The sequence below is a fragment of the Bos indicus genome, chromosome 6 (assembly GCF_029378745.1).
Source record: "Bos indicus isolate NIAB-ARS_2022 breed Sahiwal x Tharparkar chromosome 6, NIAB-ARS_B.indTharparkar_mat_pri_1.0, whole genome shotgun sequence".
Taxonomy (NCBI): Eukaryota; Metazoa; Chordata; class Mammalia; order Artiodactyla; family Bovidae; genus Bos; species Bos indicus.
This window is the reverse complement of record NC_091765.1, coordinates 114,753,050-114,769,293: the sequence shown is the minus strand read 5'-3', so window position 1 is coordinate 114,769,293 and position 16,244 is coordinate 114,753,050. Positions and strand designations below refer to the sequence as shown.

Sequence of the window (16,244 nt, the reverse complement as noted above, 5' to 3'; positions counted from 1 at the left end):
GCTTCAGGTGGGGAAGAGCCTAGGAACAAAAGCTTTGTGGGAGGAAGGGGAAAGAGCTCTGTTCAGAGCACCAGTTTTGTGACTTCAGGTGACCTTTAGAAATCTCTGATCCTGTCTGCGGGAGGTCCTTAAGGGAGGGCCAAATTTGCCTCTGCTGCAACAGTACTGGAGTGGGGTGCCATTGCCTTCTCCGAATTTGCCTCTACTCCATTCTAACCGCACATCTTTGGGGCTTCGAAAATGTAGCTCAGTTGGTAAAGAGTCTGACTGCAGTGCAGGAGACCTGGGTTCGGGAAGACCCCCTGGAGAAGGAAATGGCAACCCACTCCAGTATTCTTGCCTGGAGAATCCCATGGAAGAGGAGCCTGGCTGGCTCCAGTCTTTGGAGTCGCAAGAGTCGGACATGTCTGAGCAACTTAAGCACACTTGGCTTGGGGGCCAGGAGGTCTTCCTCCTTGGGCCTCAGTTTCCCTTTCTGTAAAGAAGGCCATCCTAAATTAAATCAGTCCTGAATATTCATTGGAAGGACTGATCCTGAAGCTGAAGCTCCTGCACTTTGGCCACATGATGTGAAGAAATGACTCATTGGAAAAGACCCTGATGCTGGGAAAGGTTGAAGGCAGGAGGAGAAGGGGACGACAGAAGAGATGGTTGGATGGCATTATCGACTCAATGGACATGACTTTGAGCAAGCTCCAGGAGTTGGTGATGGACAGGGAGGCCTGGCGAGCTGCAGTCCATGGGGTCGCAAAGAGTCGGACACGACTGAGCGACTGAGCTGAACTGAAAGAGGACCAATTCCATAAACTTGAGTTCCGGGTGTGGTATGGCCACGGTCTCGCTGAGTGGACCCCGGGTGGACTTGACGGCCGGCCATCCCGGGTCGGAGCTGGGTGGACCGAGGTTCCGGGAGCTCTCGGTGCGGGGACCCCAGCAGCCCCGCCCCGGAGCGGCCCCGCCCCACCTCCCTTTGTTTCCGCAGGCCCCGCCCACCGCGGCCAGCTCCCTCCCTATTGGTCGGGGGGCGGGCCCCGAACGCCGGGGAGCCTCCGGGGGCGGGGCGTCGTGGCGCGGGCGGGGCGAGTGCGCCTGCGCGGAGCTCGAGCCCGGTCGCAGCCTCTCGGCGGCCGCTGCTCCTGAGGAGCCGGAGCGCTAGCCCGAACCGGGACCGGCTGAGGCGGCTGCTAAGCGGCCCCGCCCCGGGGCTCCATTGTTGCGGCCGCGGCGGCGGCGGCTCTGCCGGCTTCTCGGCTCCGCCTGGCTCGGCCAGGGCGGCCTCCGTCTAGGAGCGATCGCTGCCCCAGCGGCGGCCTGAGGTGAGTCGGCGGGCGGCGGGCGGCCGGGCCGGGCCGGGCCGAGGGCCTCCCGGGCGGACACGGGCTCCGGGGCTGGGAGAAGGTCTCACGGCCGGGCGGCGGTCCCGGGCGGTAGAGGGGAATCCTTGGGAATGAGGGGTCCCAGAGCCGGGCGGGGTCCAGGGCGGGGCAGGGGTCTCGAGTCGGGCTGGGGTTCCGGGGCCGGACTGGGGTCCCCGAGCCGGACAGGGGTCCCCAGGGCCAGACTGCGGTCCCAGAGCCGGACGGGGCTCCCGGGGCCGGACGGGGGTCCAAGAGTCGGGCGGGGGTCCCCAGGGCCGGACTGGGGTCCCCGGGCCAGCCTGGGGTCCCAGAGCCAGCCTGGGATCCCGGGGCCGGAGGGGGGGCCCAGTTGGGCAGGGGTCTCGAGTCGGGCGTGAGTCCTAGGGCCGGACGGGGCTCCCGGGGCAGGACTGGGGTCCCAGGCGACAGGGGTCTCCGAAAAGTCAGGGGTCCCAGGCCGGGCGAGGGTCCTGGGCCGGGCGGAGGTCTCGGGGCCGGACTGGGGTCCCAGGCGGCAGGGGTCTCCGAGAAGGCAGGGATCCCGGGAGCCGGACGGGGGTCCCTCCCTGGGTGTGGCACATCCGAGCGGGGCGCCGCGGGGTCGCTTGCCCGAGGTGTCGGCCGCCGCCGCCCTGAGCGCCAAGTGGGGACAGGGAAGCGGAGCGGGACCGACCGCCGCGCGTCTGGGCGCCGGGCATTGTTTCGGCCTCGGGGTGGCTCCGAGGGGGCTCCGCGGGGATCGGCCGGTGATGCCCCCCGCGCGGGGTCCTGGTCATCCTGAGGGCGGGGACACTGCCTCGGTCCCCGCTCCCTCCCTAGGGTGGATGGCTCGCGCGATGTGTCGCCCGAAGGCAGCTCTGGGTGGGCCCTCGCACGAGGGCATCCCGGACATCCTGGGAGTGGGAGACTGTCTTTGTCCCCGCCCCGCCTCCTCCCCCCCCCCCCCCCGCCCCTTACCTCCACGGGGTGACTGGCTCGCGGTGTCTCACCGAGGGTAACTGCGTGGACCGCCGATCGTAGGGATTCTGGTCACTCCGAGAGTGAGGGGCTCTGAGTGTTTGAGGGTCACCGAGGGTGGCTCCGCGTGGACCCGTGCGCGCGGTGTCTTGGCCACCCTGCGAGTTGGGGGGCTGTGCCCCGTCCCTACCCCTCCCCTCCCCGACCCCCCGCGGCTTGTGGGGGTGTGATCGGCCCGGGGACACGCTCCCCTTTTCCCACAACAGTGCGTGCGCGCGCGTGTGTCTTAGGGGGGTTCCATTGTCGACGGGTGTTCCTGCGCGGGGAGAGGCGCCCGTCGGGCTGTAACGGGCTTGTACGTGGGGGAGAAGCATTTGACCCGAGTCGGACAGCTGAGCCGCTCGTTTATTTATTGTCTCCTTTGCCGTGTGAACAGAAGCGGCTGCACTGGCCCCGGAACCCGCCCCTCGCCCAGCCCCGGTCCCCGGGGAGCGCGGGGCTGTCACTGCGCCGCCGGGGGACCGCGCGTCGGGGCTGCGGCCGGCGTTTCCTGCTGGGGCGCGAGACTCGGCCGGCCGGGCGGGAGCCGGCTCTGATTGGAGGGAGCCTGGTCCCTCTGCCCGGCGCTTCTTGATTTCTTCCGTTAGGATTGGGAAGAAGAAGAAAAAAAAAAAAAAAAAAAGTCTGGAAAGCCAGATTTAACTTTGCAGCTCTCAGCGCCTGGAGAGTGGAAGAAAACTTTCCCAAGAATTTGGCGGGCTGGAGAGTGCGTTTGAAGGAGGGGAATCCACACCCGCGGAATGAGGCCAAGGCAGTTACAGTTAGAGGTCAGGTTTACGCAAGGAATAGAGGGGGTGAGGCTGTGGGTCGTTCGTTTTACCCTTGTGTGAAAACACCTATTATGTTCCAGGAGAAGCGATTCTTTTCCCCTGGGGAATGCAGTGTCTAACAGGTCAGTCTTTTTCCTTTTCAAGAGCATCCTGGTCTAAGACAGGAAACTGTGCTATAGGCACAAGTAACTGTAGTATCCAAATGGAAATTTTTTGTGAAGGGACAGGGTATAAATAACAGAAATGCAAGATGGAAATGTGGCCATAACTGCAGCTGTCGCTGTTATAAAGTCCAGACAGCCGGCTGGGCTTTCACTCTGTCTCGTCTCCGCTCACTCTCCCATCTCCCCCATGCACCCGGCTCCGGGGCTTCCAGCTTCGTTTGCCCGTTCTTACAGTATCAGTTTAGGTGACTTCTTTATGAAGGTTCCCCTGACATCTTCTCTTCCTGCCCTCTGAGAGCCGTGGTCTTCAAGGACAGAGTGGTTCGCTGCAGTACCCAGAGAGAATGAGGTCTGTCTGAACGAGAGGCCTCTTTCCTCCATCCCGGATCCAAGTCTTTCCTGTGATTTAAAATCTGCAGTTCCTCAACTCTCCTAAGGACTTTCAGATGAACAGTTGCTATTACTGTGTTTGTTGCACAGTGTGGAGTACTTAACTTGAATTTATTTGGTCTGAGTCTGGCTCTGGAATGAAGCTGCTGTTTGTTCCTGCAAAACCACTGGGCTTCAGTTTCCTCACCTTCTAGGGTTTTAAACTAGGTAAGAACTTTGTCAGCCCTAAACCTTTAATTCTTTCAACCGAATACAGCAGAGGAAAGTTGTCTCAGTGGCAGTCCTATAAATAATGGAGATCCTTTAAAATGTGGTTTCTAAAGTGAAAGTTTTGTTTTTTGTTTCTTTACACAAAGTTTAGTTGTGGGTGTATTCTTTGTCTCAGGGTTGAAAGACACTGTTGATGATGGAAGCTTTGGCAACTACTTGATACTGTCTTGCATATTCTTCATAATTGCATTTCACTTGCAACATCTGTGCTCTGTCAAATTGGTTTGAAGTTTTCCTTAATGAAGTTGTTGGGTTCAGATCTCTTGGCAGGAGTATGTTGCTGATCTTTTGAGTGTCATACGAAGTCGGCCAACTGCAGGCTTTTTTATGCCCCAGTCTCTAGCAGAGATTTTATTTTTTTAATTTTATTTTTATTTCCTGTTGGGGTATAGCTGATTTAACAATGTTGTGGTAGTTTCAGGCGAACATTGAAGGGACTCAGCCATGCATACACATATATCCATTCTGCCCCAAACCCCTCTCCCATCCAGGCTGGCACATAACATTGAGCAGGGTTCCGTGTGCTATATAAGAGGTCCTTGTTGGTTACCCATTTTAAATATAGCAGTGTGTACATGACTTTCCCAGAGTCCCTAACTATCCCTTCCCCCCAGCAACCATAAGTTCATTTTCTTAGTCTGTGAGTCTCTTTCTAACGGAGATTTTAATTTGGAGAGTATGGAACTAGTGAACACGGGGAGTACCTTGAGTGGGTGTTTGTGGCTTTGTGTAATGGATTAAAACATAGTTTAAAATGATTAGTTGCAAAGTTGCATTATGTTAAATGACCTATAAAGCTTCATTTCTAAAGAATATAGTAATTAGTCCTTAAAAATATTAATCTCCCTTCCAATTTATGTTTGGCAAGATGGGAATTTGATGTGCCTGATTCTTTTAAAGCCACATGTCTGTTGTTGAAAGGATAGACAGTTTTCTCTGCTATTCTTATCTGAGTGGTTACAGGAATACAACGTAGCTGGTAGCTGTTTGGTCAAGGAGTGGTGCCACCAAATTACACTTTCATGCTCAGTAGCATTTTTTGTCTTTATTTTGATTTGCAGCCTTTAATTAATATAGCATATTAAAAGTGCATTGTTTTATATATGTATGCACTCCACATGGTTTGTTTTGTTCCCTGGTGGCTCAGATGGTAAAGAATCTGTCTGCAATAAGGGAGACCCGAGTTTGATCCCTGGGTCGGGAAGATCCCCTGGAGAAGGGAATGGCTACTCTCTCCAGTATCCTTGCCTGGAGAGTCCCATGGACAGAGGAGCCTGGCGGGCTCCAGTGCGTGGGGTCACGAAGATTCGGACATGACTTAGCAACTAGCACACACATGTTTTGGGAGCAGTCTTCAGAAATGCAAATGGGTTTTCTTTGTGGTTTTCTTAGGTCTTATGTTTTCACTGAAAACTAGTTGCTACTTGTTCTGCAGGCAGGGCTGGTTTTTATATGGATTAGATGAAGAGGGAGCTTTCGGAGAAGAGGTCGCCTGGGGATGGAGGAGGTAGCCTTGAGCTGTGCTTTTGGCGGTCATTCCTACTGTTCTTCACTGGAAGAAGAGGGTTGACCGGCTCTTCCCTGGGGGCCAAATTAGAGCGCTGACTTAGCCTCACCTTAAAGAACTGATGGTACTCCCCGCTTTTTTAGTTTATGATATTCTCTAAATCATTCTTTTTTTAGAGCTAGAAGTTCAGAGAGAAACTTTTTTCTTAAGCTATATAAATCTAAGTCTTTGCTGTTAGCCGCTCCCCTCCCTCACCCCGCCTGCATCCCACATCAGCTACCAAATGGATTTTTCTTCTTTGTTTTCCGTTTTAAAGATCTTATCATATATATGCCTATTATTACAGGCTACATCAAAGCCGTTTTGAATGCTGACAGGATGTCATATGAATAATATATTCAAGATAACTTACCCCAGTACTTTTGCACAGGAAGCTTGGCCCCAGGAAGGCTTTTGTTAAGGTCAATTACTTTCTTGAACTTTAGTTTCCCTCCCTAGCGGAAGAGATTGTCCTGAGGATAAAATGAAATCCTGTATATAACAGGATTTTGTAAGGTGTAAAATATGTTGCCAAGGATTAAAAGATAATGCTTCATTAAGAATGTAATGAGTCTGTTTTTCTTTTTTTTAACTCCAATGTTTAATACACAGATGGTCCATAACATGAAGGATATCAGGCAACTTCTTGTAGGATTGTTTTCTATCTTTAATTGGCCAGTGTTGTTTGATATCTTAGCCTTTTGAGGGAGCATCCAGTTCAAGTTTCAGAGATGCTACTCTTTTTAAAGGCTATGGAACGCGCAGACTGTAGCCCTTAACGGTTTCTGTCTGTGTCCCTCTTGTGTTCATGTTCCTGTGAGCCTTCCTTTCATGAAGCCTGATGGCTGGGCATTCCCACTCCTAAGGGACCTGTCTTGAGGTTGGGAAAGGCAGGAGGCGTTGCCAGGTCACAATCAACGAGAGTTCACGTCTGCAATGCCCTGGAGCGCGAGCCGCGGGAGTCAGGGGGAACCTGACCTCAGCCCCCTGGCGTCCTCGGGCCTTCTTGCCTCATGGCACCTTGGAGACTGCAGGGTCTCCTGCCCACCAGGCGAGGCTGCCTTTCCCTTCCTCTCCCTCCTGCCCTTTCTTCCTCTCCCCCAGCTCTGAGGATCTCTGATGCCCCCAGGCACTGGCAGGAGGCAGATACAAGGGCTGATACAACACAGCACTGGTTCACAAAGACTGTAGACACGGTGATGAGTGACACTGTCACACAGTCTGACAGACATGCGCCCAGAGTACTTGTGATGCTCCTGCGGGCAGGCGACCTGTGGAGACTGGAAGGTGGGACCCAGTGCCTCACTGGAGAAGAGCTGGAGGCTTGTAGTGTAGCGGGAGAGGCAGACCTGGGTGCGACCCAGTGCGGGTAGTAGGTGCTGCCAGGGGTCTGCCAGAGAGTCTGGGGGCCAGGGCGCACTCTGCTGCTGCTGCTGCTAAGTCGCTTCAGTTGTGTCTGGCTCTGTGCGACCCTATAGACGCGCCCACCAGGCTGCCCCGTCCCTGGGATTCTCCAGGCAAGAACACTGGAGTGGGTTGCCATTTCCTTCTCCAGTGCATGAAAGTGAAAAGTGAAAGTGAAGTCACTCAGTCATGTCCGACTCTTCCCGACCCCATGAACTGCAGCCTCCCAGCCTCCTCCGTCCATGGGACTTTCCAGGCAAGAGCACTGGAGCGGGTGCCATTGCCTTCTCCCATGGCACACACAGTCCCACATTTATTCTCCTCTGTGGTGTTTGGAGTTCATTAGGTAAGACAGGCAACAGAAGGTTTACAAGTTAAAGAAAAGGCAGTGAGTTACCTGAAGCTTGGACCTAAAGTAGACATTCTGGACAGCTTATAATTCCCCACATCTGCATGTATCAGAACAAGTCTGTGATATCTGTTGTTTTGGATGGAGTATGACCATTCCTTTGCTTTTTTTTGGCTGTATGGCATGTAGGATTTAAGTTCCCCAACCAGGGATCAAACTTGTGCCCCTGGCAGGGGAAGCGTGGAGTCTTAACCACTGGACCACCAGGGAAGCACCCATTCCTGTCTTTTGATTTAAGGAAGTCAGTTGGCTCTTGCTGAATGTCGAGGATGCGGCAGCCACTGCCGGGTGTTTTCACATATATGGCTGCATGGCTTTCCTCCGCTGCTGTAACAAATTGCCCCAAACTGAGTGGCTTAAAACAACACAGATTTATTATCCTACAGTAGATTAGAGGTCTAACTTGGATCTCATCAGGCAAAAAACAAGGTGTCCGCAAGGCTGTGTTCCTTACTGGAGAATCTGACGGACAGTTGCTTGCAAGCTCATTCACATTGTCCATCAAATATAGTTGCTGCCACCTGTCGGGCTGAGACCCGTTTCCTTGCTGGCCACCAGCTGGGAGGCTGCCCCCAGCTCCTAGGGGCGTCTGTCTGGGACCCCGTCTGAGGTCTGTAGCAAAGTGCTTTTTGCCAGGTAATGTGACATACTCACAGGGCCCAGGGATTACCACGTGGTCATCTTGGGAAATCATTATTCTGCCTCCCACAATCACCCAATCCATTTATGACAACATCCAGTGACACTGTTATTATTGCCCTCAGTTCACAAATAAATAAAAGGCATCTGTGTTTTAAGCAAATTGTTAGGACCATCAAGATTCCAGTTAAATGACAAGACAGTTCATCTGACTCACCCTTGAGCTGATGGTGGGGTTTATAGCAGCAGGTCAGTGAGAAAGCAGCAGAGTAAATTTTGTGTTTTGGAGTATTTAAATGGATGGGCTGCTCTGATTATAGAAGTTTTGCCAAGAAGTCATTAAAGTAATTCCTCTGTTGGAAAAAACAGCCACGTGGGGGATTTGGGATGTGAAGGACTTTTCCTCTTGGGGTGAAGAGTGCACAATTCCATGTCCAGTTCTCCAGTGGAAACAGCTGAGTCGACCCAATTGGGGATTCATGTTCCTGAACTTCAGAGCATCTGTTTCAAGACTGCAGCAAACCCAGGAAACAGACTTCATACTTTCAGTGATGGTTTGAAGTGAGGTGCGTCTTGTGGTCAAGGAAGCAACAGGTGATGGTCACGAGCGTTTAAGACCAAGCATGACCTCATGGGGTCCCAAAGTCAGACACGACTTAGGGACCAAACAGCAACATGATCTTGTTTGCTTATGCTGCTGTTCACTCGCAAAGCCGTGTCTGACTCTTTGTGACCCCATGGACTGTAGCACGCCAGGCTCTCTGTCCTTCACTATCTCCTGGAATTTGATCATGTAGGTGTTTTTAATAGTTTTTCATTATATATATATATATTTTCCTTCTATAAGAAATCAGAATCTAGAATCCTAAGGCATTTTAACTCAGCCTTCAGGAATTTACCAACTCCTGATACCCTGTGCAGAAATGCTGTGTGTCTTTGTCTGTGTGTATGTTTGCTGGGGGGAGGATTTATAGCTCTCTGTTCTTTTTCGAAGGCGTTGGATTCTAGAAAGTTTAAGAACACACTGCTTAATCCGATATTCTTGCCGGTCAAGTATCAGATTTTGTTTAAAAATGAAATACCCCATTTTAAACAGAGTTACACAGACGCATAGTTTTAAGAGTCAAAAGTTCTACAGGACTTAGAACAAAAACCCAGCAGTCACCCACCCCACCCTTCTCCACCCTGATTCCCGTCCCCCGAGGCCTCCCGCTTCAGTGTTTTAGCTGTTTCTTCCAGATTTTGTGTGAGACTTCCTGCTTAGGAAGAAGACAATTTGGGTCACCTATTCCCTCCTCTCACCACCCACACCTCTTTCCTCTGTCCCCCCAGTATAATTACGTTAAAGGTTTTGGTTAAATATTCAGCAGTACCTATTATGAGTATGGAAACATTATTCACAGCTGAGATATGTTGACTGTTTTGCTTACAGTTCCCTTCTTTTATCGTTTTTACCTTTTTTTCTAGAGTTGAGACTTGCCCTGCTTTGTTTTGCTTAGTTTTCTGTGCTGAAAACTAAGCCTCTCAAAGTGTAAATCTCCCCTTTGTAGATCCACACACAGCAAGGAATATTCCATTCTGTCCTTTTATTAGGATAATTGTGTCTGAACCTCTCACCCACCTGGTGGTGGTTTAGTCGCTTAGTTGTATCCGACTCTGCGACCCTTTGGACTGTACCCTCCAGGCTCCTCTGTCTTTGAGATTTCCCTGGCAAGAATACTGGAGTGGGTTGCCATTATCCTCCTCTGGGGGATCCTCCTGACCCAGGGATCGAACCTGCGTCTCCTCTGTCGCCTGAACTGCAGACAGATTCTGCTGAGCAATACCCAGGTTCAGGGAAGCCCTGATTTTCTCTAAATTGGTTGCTTCCCAGGCCTGCTGCACATTCCCTGTTGCCCTGAGAATTTCTTTCACCTCTTTCCCAAATAAGATGCCGCCTTCTTAAAAGTTTTCTCTCTTGTTTTGGTTGAGCATGTTCAGCAGCAGGTTTCTAAGAAGTCATTTTTTTTTTTTGAAAGCTTCTAAGGAAATGGCAACCCACGCCGATACTCCTGCCTGGAGAATCCCTTGGACAGAGGAGCTTGGCGGGCTACAGTCCACGGGGTCGTGGAGCCGGACATGACTGAGCGACTGACGCACATGATGTTGGAACACTGTACTCATGTTTGGTGGACAGTTTGGCTGGGTGTAGAATCCTGGGGTGGAAATCATTTTCCTGCGGAGTTTGGAAGATGCCGTTCAGTTGACTTTCAACGTGAAGGTGGCGGTCGATGTGCCCAGAGCCATGCCTTTGGTTGTGACCCGTGTCTTCCTCTGTAAATTCCGCAGGGCCGCTGCTCGCATTTGCAGGTGGCATGGTGGCCGTGCCGAGACGTGGACTTCGTGTCGTCCACTGTGCTGGGAACCCGGTGGACCTCTCCCGTCTGTGGACTCCTGTCCTCCAGCCTGACTCTTCCTCAGGACTTCTCTGTTCCCATTCCTTTGTCTTTTGTTTTCCCACTGGGGAGATTTCTCCAACTTCTCTAAAGCCTTCTTTGAATTTTGTGTTGCCATGATTATTTCAATTTCAAGAGCTCCTTCAAAGTCCCTGAAAATATTAACAAAAATAAAAATACCATCTTTCCTTGTTTCAAGGATGGTAGTCAGGGGTTTTATTACACCCTTCGTCCTGGAGGAAAGGTTTATCTTTTCATGGCTTTTCAGCTTGATTATCTAATAAAACCCAAAGGATCTGAGAGTAGTGTCATCACACTGCTGTAGTTTGAAGGGAAATTTTTCTGTTCGGCCCATTGCTTATTGTATAATATGGAGAAAAGACTTAGCTTTTGGTCCTTGGTGGTATTAGTTTTTTTTTGGCCACACTCTGTGTCATATGGGATCTCACTTCCCCTACCAGGGATCGAACTTACAACCCCTTCAGTGGAACGCAAAGTCCTAACCGTTGGACCACCAGGGAAGTCCCTAGAAGATGGCTTTTGTATATCTTCAAATACCTCCGTTGAGAACATTTCTTTTCCACCCATGCCCAGGCTGTGGCTGACTCTGCCATCTGCTTTGTGCACTTAAGACTGTCCACTCTGATTCCTGTGAGGAGCTGCCAGCAGTGGGTTAGGAGTTTGGAATCCTGTTTCCTTTCACTTGACCCGAGTGCTCAAGGCATGTGCAGTTTCTGCGGGCAGTGGCATTGAGGAGCCTCCTTTTTTGGGTTGTATTAATACTTTACTTATAAGTTTATCAAGAAAAGGAAAAAGAAGTAGTAATAATGGTAGATTCTTGCTTTGGACATTAAATTACGGTGTGACAGATGAGGGTTTTTTTTTTTTTCCTTTTCGCCGTGCTATATGGTTTGTGGGATCTTATTTCCCCAGCAGCAGTGAAAGCTCAGAGTCCTAACCACTGAGCAGCCAGGGAATTCCCAAACGAGGGGTACTTTTAGCCATGGTAGGTAGACTTCCCTGGTGGCTCAGACGGTACAGCATCTGCCAATGACTCAGGAGACCTGGGTTCAATCCCTGGGTCAGGAAGATCTCCTAGAGAAGAAAATGGCAACCCACTCCAGTATTCTTGCCTGGACTATCCCATAGACGGAGGAGCCCGTAGACTGTAGTCCACGGGATCACAAAGAGTCGGGCACGACTGAGCGACTTCACGTTCAGGTGGAGTTAGGTTTGGGGTTGTTGTCTAGCGTGCACCTTTCTGTCAGGAAGTTATAGAAGTGACTTCTTGGGAACAGGACAGGGTGCCTTCTAGGGGGCGTTTGATGAACAGCTTTGTGGCGGATGTCCAAGACAAAGACTACATCTGAAAGTCGTTTTGGAGCCCTACTTTTTGAATAATTTTGAAACCCATAAAGGGTTTGCCTAAACATTTGCAGCATGTGATTCTGAATTAATTTAACTGTGAGAGTCAGGGGTGGTTCTTGGGGACGTGGGGCATGTTGCTTTCTTTTAAAATCCTGTCTTCCCAATGAATACAGATTTGTGTGTTGGGCGGTCATAAGTGACTTGAGTTTTTTCTCCAGATGGGTTGATCATTTGAGCCTTCCTGTGCTTAAAGTGTGACCCGCTGTCTTAGTTTGTCCAGGTTGCCGTAACAGAACACGTAGACCAGGTGCTTTATGAACAACAGGAATTCCCTTCTCACCATTCTGGAGGCTGGGAGTCTGAGCTCAGGGTGCTGGCAGATTCTGTGTCCAGTGAGGCCCTGCGTCCTGGCTCACAGGCAGCACCTCTGGCCGTGTCCGCACATGGTGGAGGGACACAGGCGCTGACTGGGGTCTCTTTTCTGAGGGAACTAATCCCCTCCAGGGATACCCCACCCTCATGACCTAATCACCTCCCAGAGGCCCCACTCCTCTAATACTGAGACACTGGGGCCAGGTTTCAACACATGGAGTCTGAGAGGACATGGACATTCGGTCTGTTGGGCCCTCTGAGAAGCTCAGACGTGCTGTGTCTTCAGGATGCGTGTGTGCTAAGTCGCTTCAGTCGCGTCCGACTCTTTGCGACCCCATGGACTGTGGCCCGCCAGACTCCTCTGTCCGTGGGATTCTTCAGGCAGGAATACTAGAGTGGGTTGCCGTGTCCTCCCCCAGGGGGTCTTCCTGACCCAGAGGTCAAACCCCAGTCTCCTGCAGCTCCTGCACTGCACATGGACTCTTTGCCGCTGGGCCACCGGGGAAGCTGAGGCTTCATAGTGAGCAAGACTCAGTGGTCCCGAAAGGCCAGCGCTGCCTTTTGGAGTCTGAGATGGCACCCCCATCATGGCTGGCACTGTGTGCTGAGCGCTTACTGTGTCTGAGGCACAGGGCCAGGCACTTTCCACCTGTGTCTCTTTTAACCTTTTCAGCAGCTCTTGGGGAGGTAATGTCCTCCTTTTGCAGTTGACAAAATGAGGCGAAGACTCACAGCGGCTAGAGTTAACAGTACTGTATTGCACGTTTAAAAGTTGCTGAGAGAGTAGATTGTAAGCGTTCCCATCACAAGAAAAAAAAAATTGTAACTGCGTGTGGTGACTGATGCTAGGAGCCTTACTGTGGTCCTCTCACAGTAGACGCAGTGTCAAGTGGTTAGGTCGTCAGCCTCAAATTAACAATGCTGGTAGTTACTTCGAGGTAAAAACGACGAGGTGAAGGGACAGAGAGGAACTCTCTCAAGATCACGAAGGAGGTGGGATTCCAACGCCAACGCCAGGGCCGGGATGAGCATGTGGCCTGGCCTCTTCGTTTGTTAGGACGTTCTGGTGGCCCACACCCAGGGGACCGGCGTGCCCGAGAGCTGTTCTCAGGTGGCCCCTCAGGACACAGCAGTGGGCAGAGCCAGCCCCGACGGGCAGGCCACCTGCTGTTGCTGCTGTTGACCCACCTGGCGGGTCTTCAGTGTCTGTGCCCCTGCCTCCCTTCCGTCCCCCGTTCAGTGGCTCAGAGGGTCTGTGTGCAGGGGTCTCCGCCCCGGTGGCTCCCGCAGCCGCACACATCGGGAGGGGCCGTGTACAGAGACTGACCATAGAGGCGAGACAGATGCCATTAGGGAGGGCCGCTCAAGGTGCTGGGGTTTCGGAAGGCGGGCGAAGGGACCACCGAGGGGTGGTCCTGTGGGGGACCTTGCAGGGGGCATTGGCTTTCCACAGCGGAACTGAAGATTCCACCCACCCCGTGTCACTCGGATGTCTTTTCTTGAAATCTCTGTTTCTTAGTGCAGAAAAAGGCATCGTCTCTGCACCGCTTATTTCTATGAGTCCAGTTTTGGACGTTCAGCAGGTTGGAGGCGCCTGGGCTGGACAGAGGAGCCTGCATCTCCCCTCTGGCGGGACAGCTGGCAGGTGTGGTGCAGAGGTGTGTCAATGTGGCCTGGGTCTGGGCCTCCAGCTGCACAAAGACGGCTGCCACCAGGGCCCAGAGAGTGTTCCCTGGAAAAGACAAGGCACAGAATAGTCGGCGTGTCCCCAGGATGACAGAAGGGTGGACAGATGGCCTCCCGGACAGAAAGGCTGCTGTGACTGACTCCCACACTGCCTGCTGTTTGAGACTGAGCCGTCCTTTGTACCACAGTGGAAGGCACTTCCAAGGCCCCTGTCGTCCTGGCGGTCTGTCCGCATCGCCTGAGCCTCAGGGAGGGTGGCACCACAGGCCCCCAGACTGACTCTGAAGAGGATTTCAGAGTTAATCAAGTCTACTGGGGATACAGGCATGGGGTGGTGCAGAAAAACCACTTTCGTATCACGGCTCATGTAGCATGAGTTAGAAGCGTCTCATACCCAGGTGAAAAATGAAAACAAATCCTGTCTTTGGGTTGCAGTGGATACCACTGTGACTGTGTGGATAAAAGGTTTCGGGCGTGGTGGACCACCAGCTGCTGTTGGGGTGTCTTGTGTTTCCCCCAGTGGGGGAAGGGGGCCCAGGAGGGGGGCCCCACCCTTGCTGAGCACCCAGTACTTGCCAGCTGTCTTACAGAAGTGTCCCCTATAATATAGTTTTAGAGGTAAATATTTTTGATGAAGATGAAGATGGAGGCATAGAGATGTTAAAGTTGCTCAAGGTCACATTCTTACAAGTGGAGAAAATGAAATGCTTGATGAACTCAGGGGTTTGACCTCAAAAGCCCTTGGTCTTTCCCAGACACTTGGTTACTTCCCTGGATAGCAGGGTCGTGACTCAAAGCTCAAGAAAGTGAGGTTTTGTGGAAAGAGGGCCCCGCGGACATGAGGTCTCTCCAGACTTGGAATCTGCCACACTAGGCTCCTAAATTAGGGACTGACCATCTGGAGCGAAGCCCCTGGTTTAAGATTTTTCTTTGCGCAAGTAGACGGAGACCAGCCACATGAAAGAGGCGAAGGCTATGTGTTCAGAGCCGGCTTATGGCAAAGGGGTTGGCCTCCGCCACTGCTGCTTGGCCGAGGCTCAGAGGAGGGGGCGAGGTTCTTAGTGGAGAAAAGGGGGCTCAGGGTGCCTGGTGGAGCTGGGACGCTGCAGGGTCTCTAGAGGAGTGTCCAGGTGACTGTTCAGGGGGCAGGTAGGTTGGTCCTGAGTTGGAAGCAGGACAAAGATTAGGAAGGCCATTAGATATTGGTCTGGTCCTGGCTGATTGTCACGGGGGTTGCTGTCTGGCTTCCTGGGTTGTCACTGAAGACAGCAGTCTGTCCTCCTGAAGGTCTGACTCACAGCAGGCTGGCGGTCTGGGCTGGCAGCTGCAGGCTGAGGGTCAGAGCTCTGGTTTTGCACCGTCTGGCCATTGTCACTGTATACTATCTTTCATCTTTCTCTTCTTGTTAGAAATATTAAAAAATTAGACGACTTCCCCAGTGGTCAGTGGTTAAGATCTGCCTGCCAAAGCAGGGGACGCAGGTTCAGTCCCTGGTCCAGGAAGACCCCACAAGCTGCAGAGCAGCTAAGCCCGTGGGCCGTGACTGCTGAGCCTGCACTCAGTGAAACCGAAGCAGAGAGCAGCTAAGTTGCTTGCTCAAGCTCTTGGCGTTATTTCTGAGAGAGACAGCGCCCTGCTAGTTTCAGGAAGTGTTTATTGAGCACATCCTCTGTAATGGGTGCTGTCCTGAAATTGCATTTAGGGATGGGGTACAGGGCAAGAGATCCGAGTTTGATCCCTGGGTCGGGAAGATCCCTGGAGGAGGGCATGGCCACCCACTCCAGTATTCTTGCCTGGAGAATCCCATGGACAGAGGAGCCTGGTGGGCTGCAGTCCATGGGGTCACCAAGGGTTGGATGCGACAGAGCAGCTGACACTCACTTTCACACAGCGGCCACCTGACCTGCTCCTGGAAGGAGGGAGGGGCCCTGTGGGGAGCAGAGGGAGGGGTCTCTGGACAATGCACACGACTCTGATGTTCCTGCAGCCCAGTCCGAGGCCCAGTTCTTGCAGAGATGCTTCCCAGAGAAACGTGATTTTGATTTTGGCTCACCTGAGACTGAAAGCGAAAGTCGCTCAGTCGTGTCCGACTCTCTGCGACCCCATGGACTATGCAGTCCGTGGAATTCTCCAGGCCAGAATACTGGAGTGGGTAGCCTTTCCCTTCTCCAGGGCATCTTCCCAACCCAGGGATCAAACCCAGGTCTCCCGCATTGCAGGCGGGTTCTTCACCAGCTGAGCCACCAGGGAAGCCCAGGAAACCTGAGCCTGAGTGGCCTTTAGTGTAAACCAGCCTGAGTCGCGGCCTTGAAGGCTAGTGCTGCTGCCCCTCTAGCTGGCCTGCTGCCACCCCCTAACGCCCGTGGGGGCGCCACAGGGACTGGAGTGCTGAGCCTGCAAGTGGCTCAGTGGGCGT

The 16,244-nt window shown here is 52.5% G+C and overlaps 1 protein-coding gene across 2 annotated transcripts in view; it reads left to right on the top strand.

Moving 5' to 3' along the window:
* Positions 1-1,091: 1,091 nt before the first annotated feature.
* The window catches only part of AFAP1 (actin filament associated protein 1), a 149,507-nt gene continuing 134,354 nt past the window's right edge, over positions 1,092-16,244 (top strand). Inside the window, exon 1 of one of the 2 annotated variants that reach the window (XM_019963268.2) lies at positions 1,092-1,316. The gene's annotated coding sequence lies outside the window, so the exon portion shown is untranslated. The remainder of the gene's footprint in view (positions 1,317-16,244) is intronic. The other variant, XM_019963267.2, reaches the window with a different exon arrangement.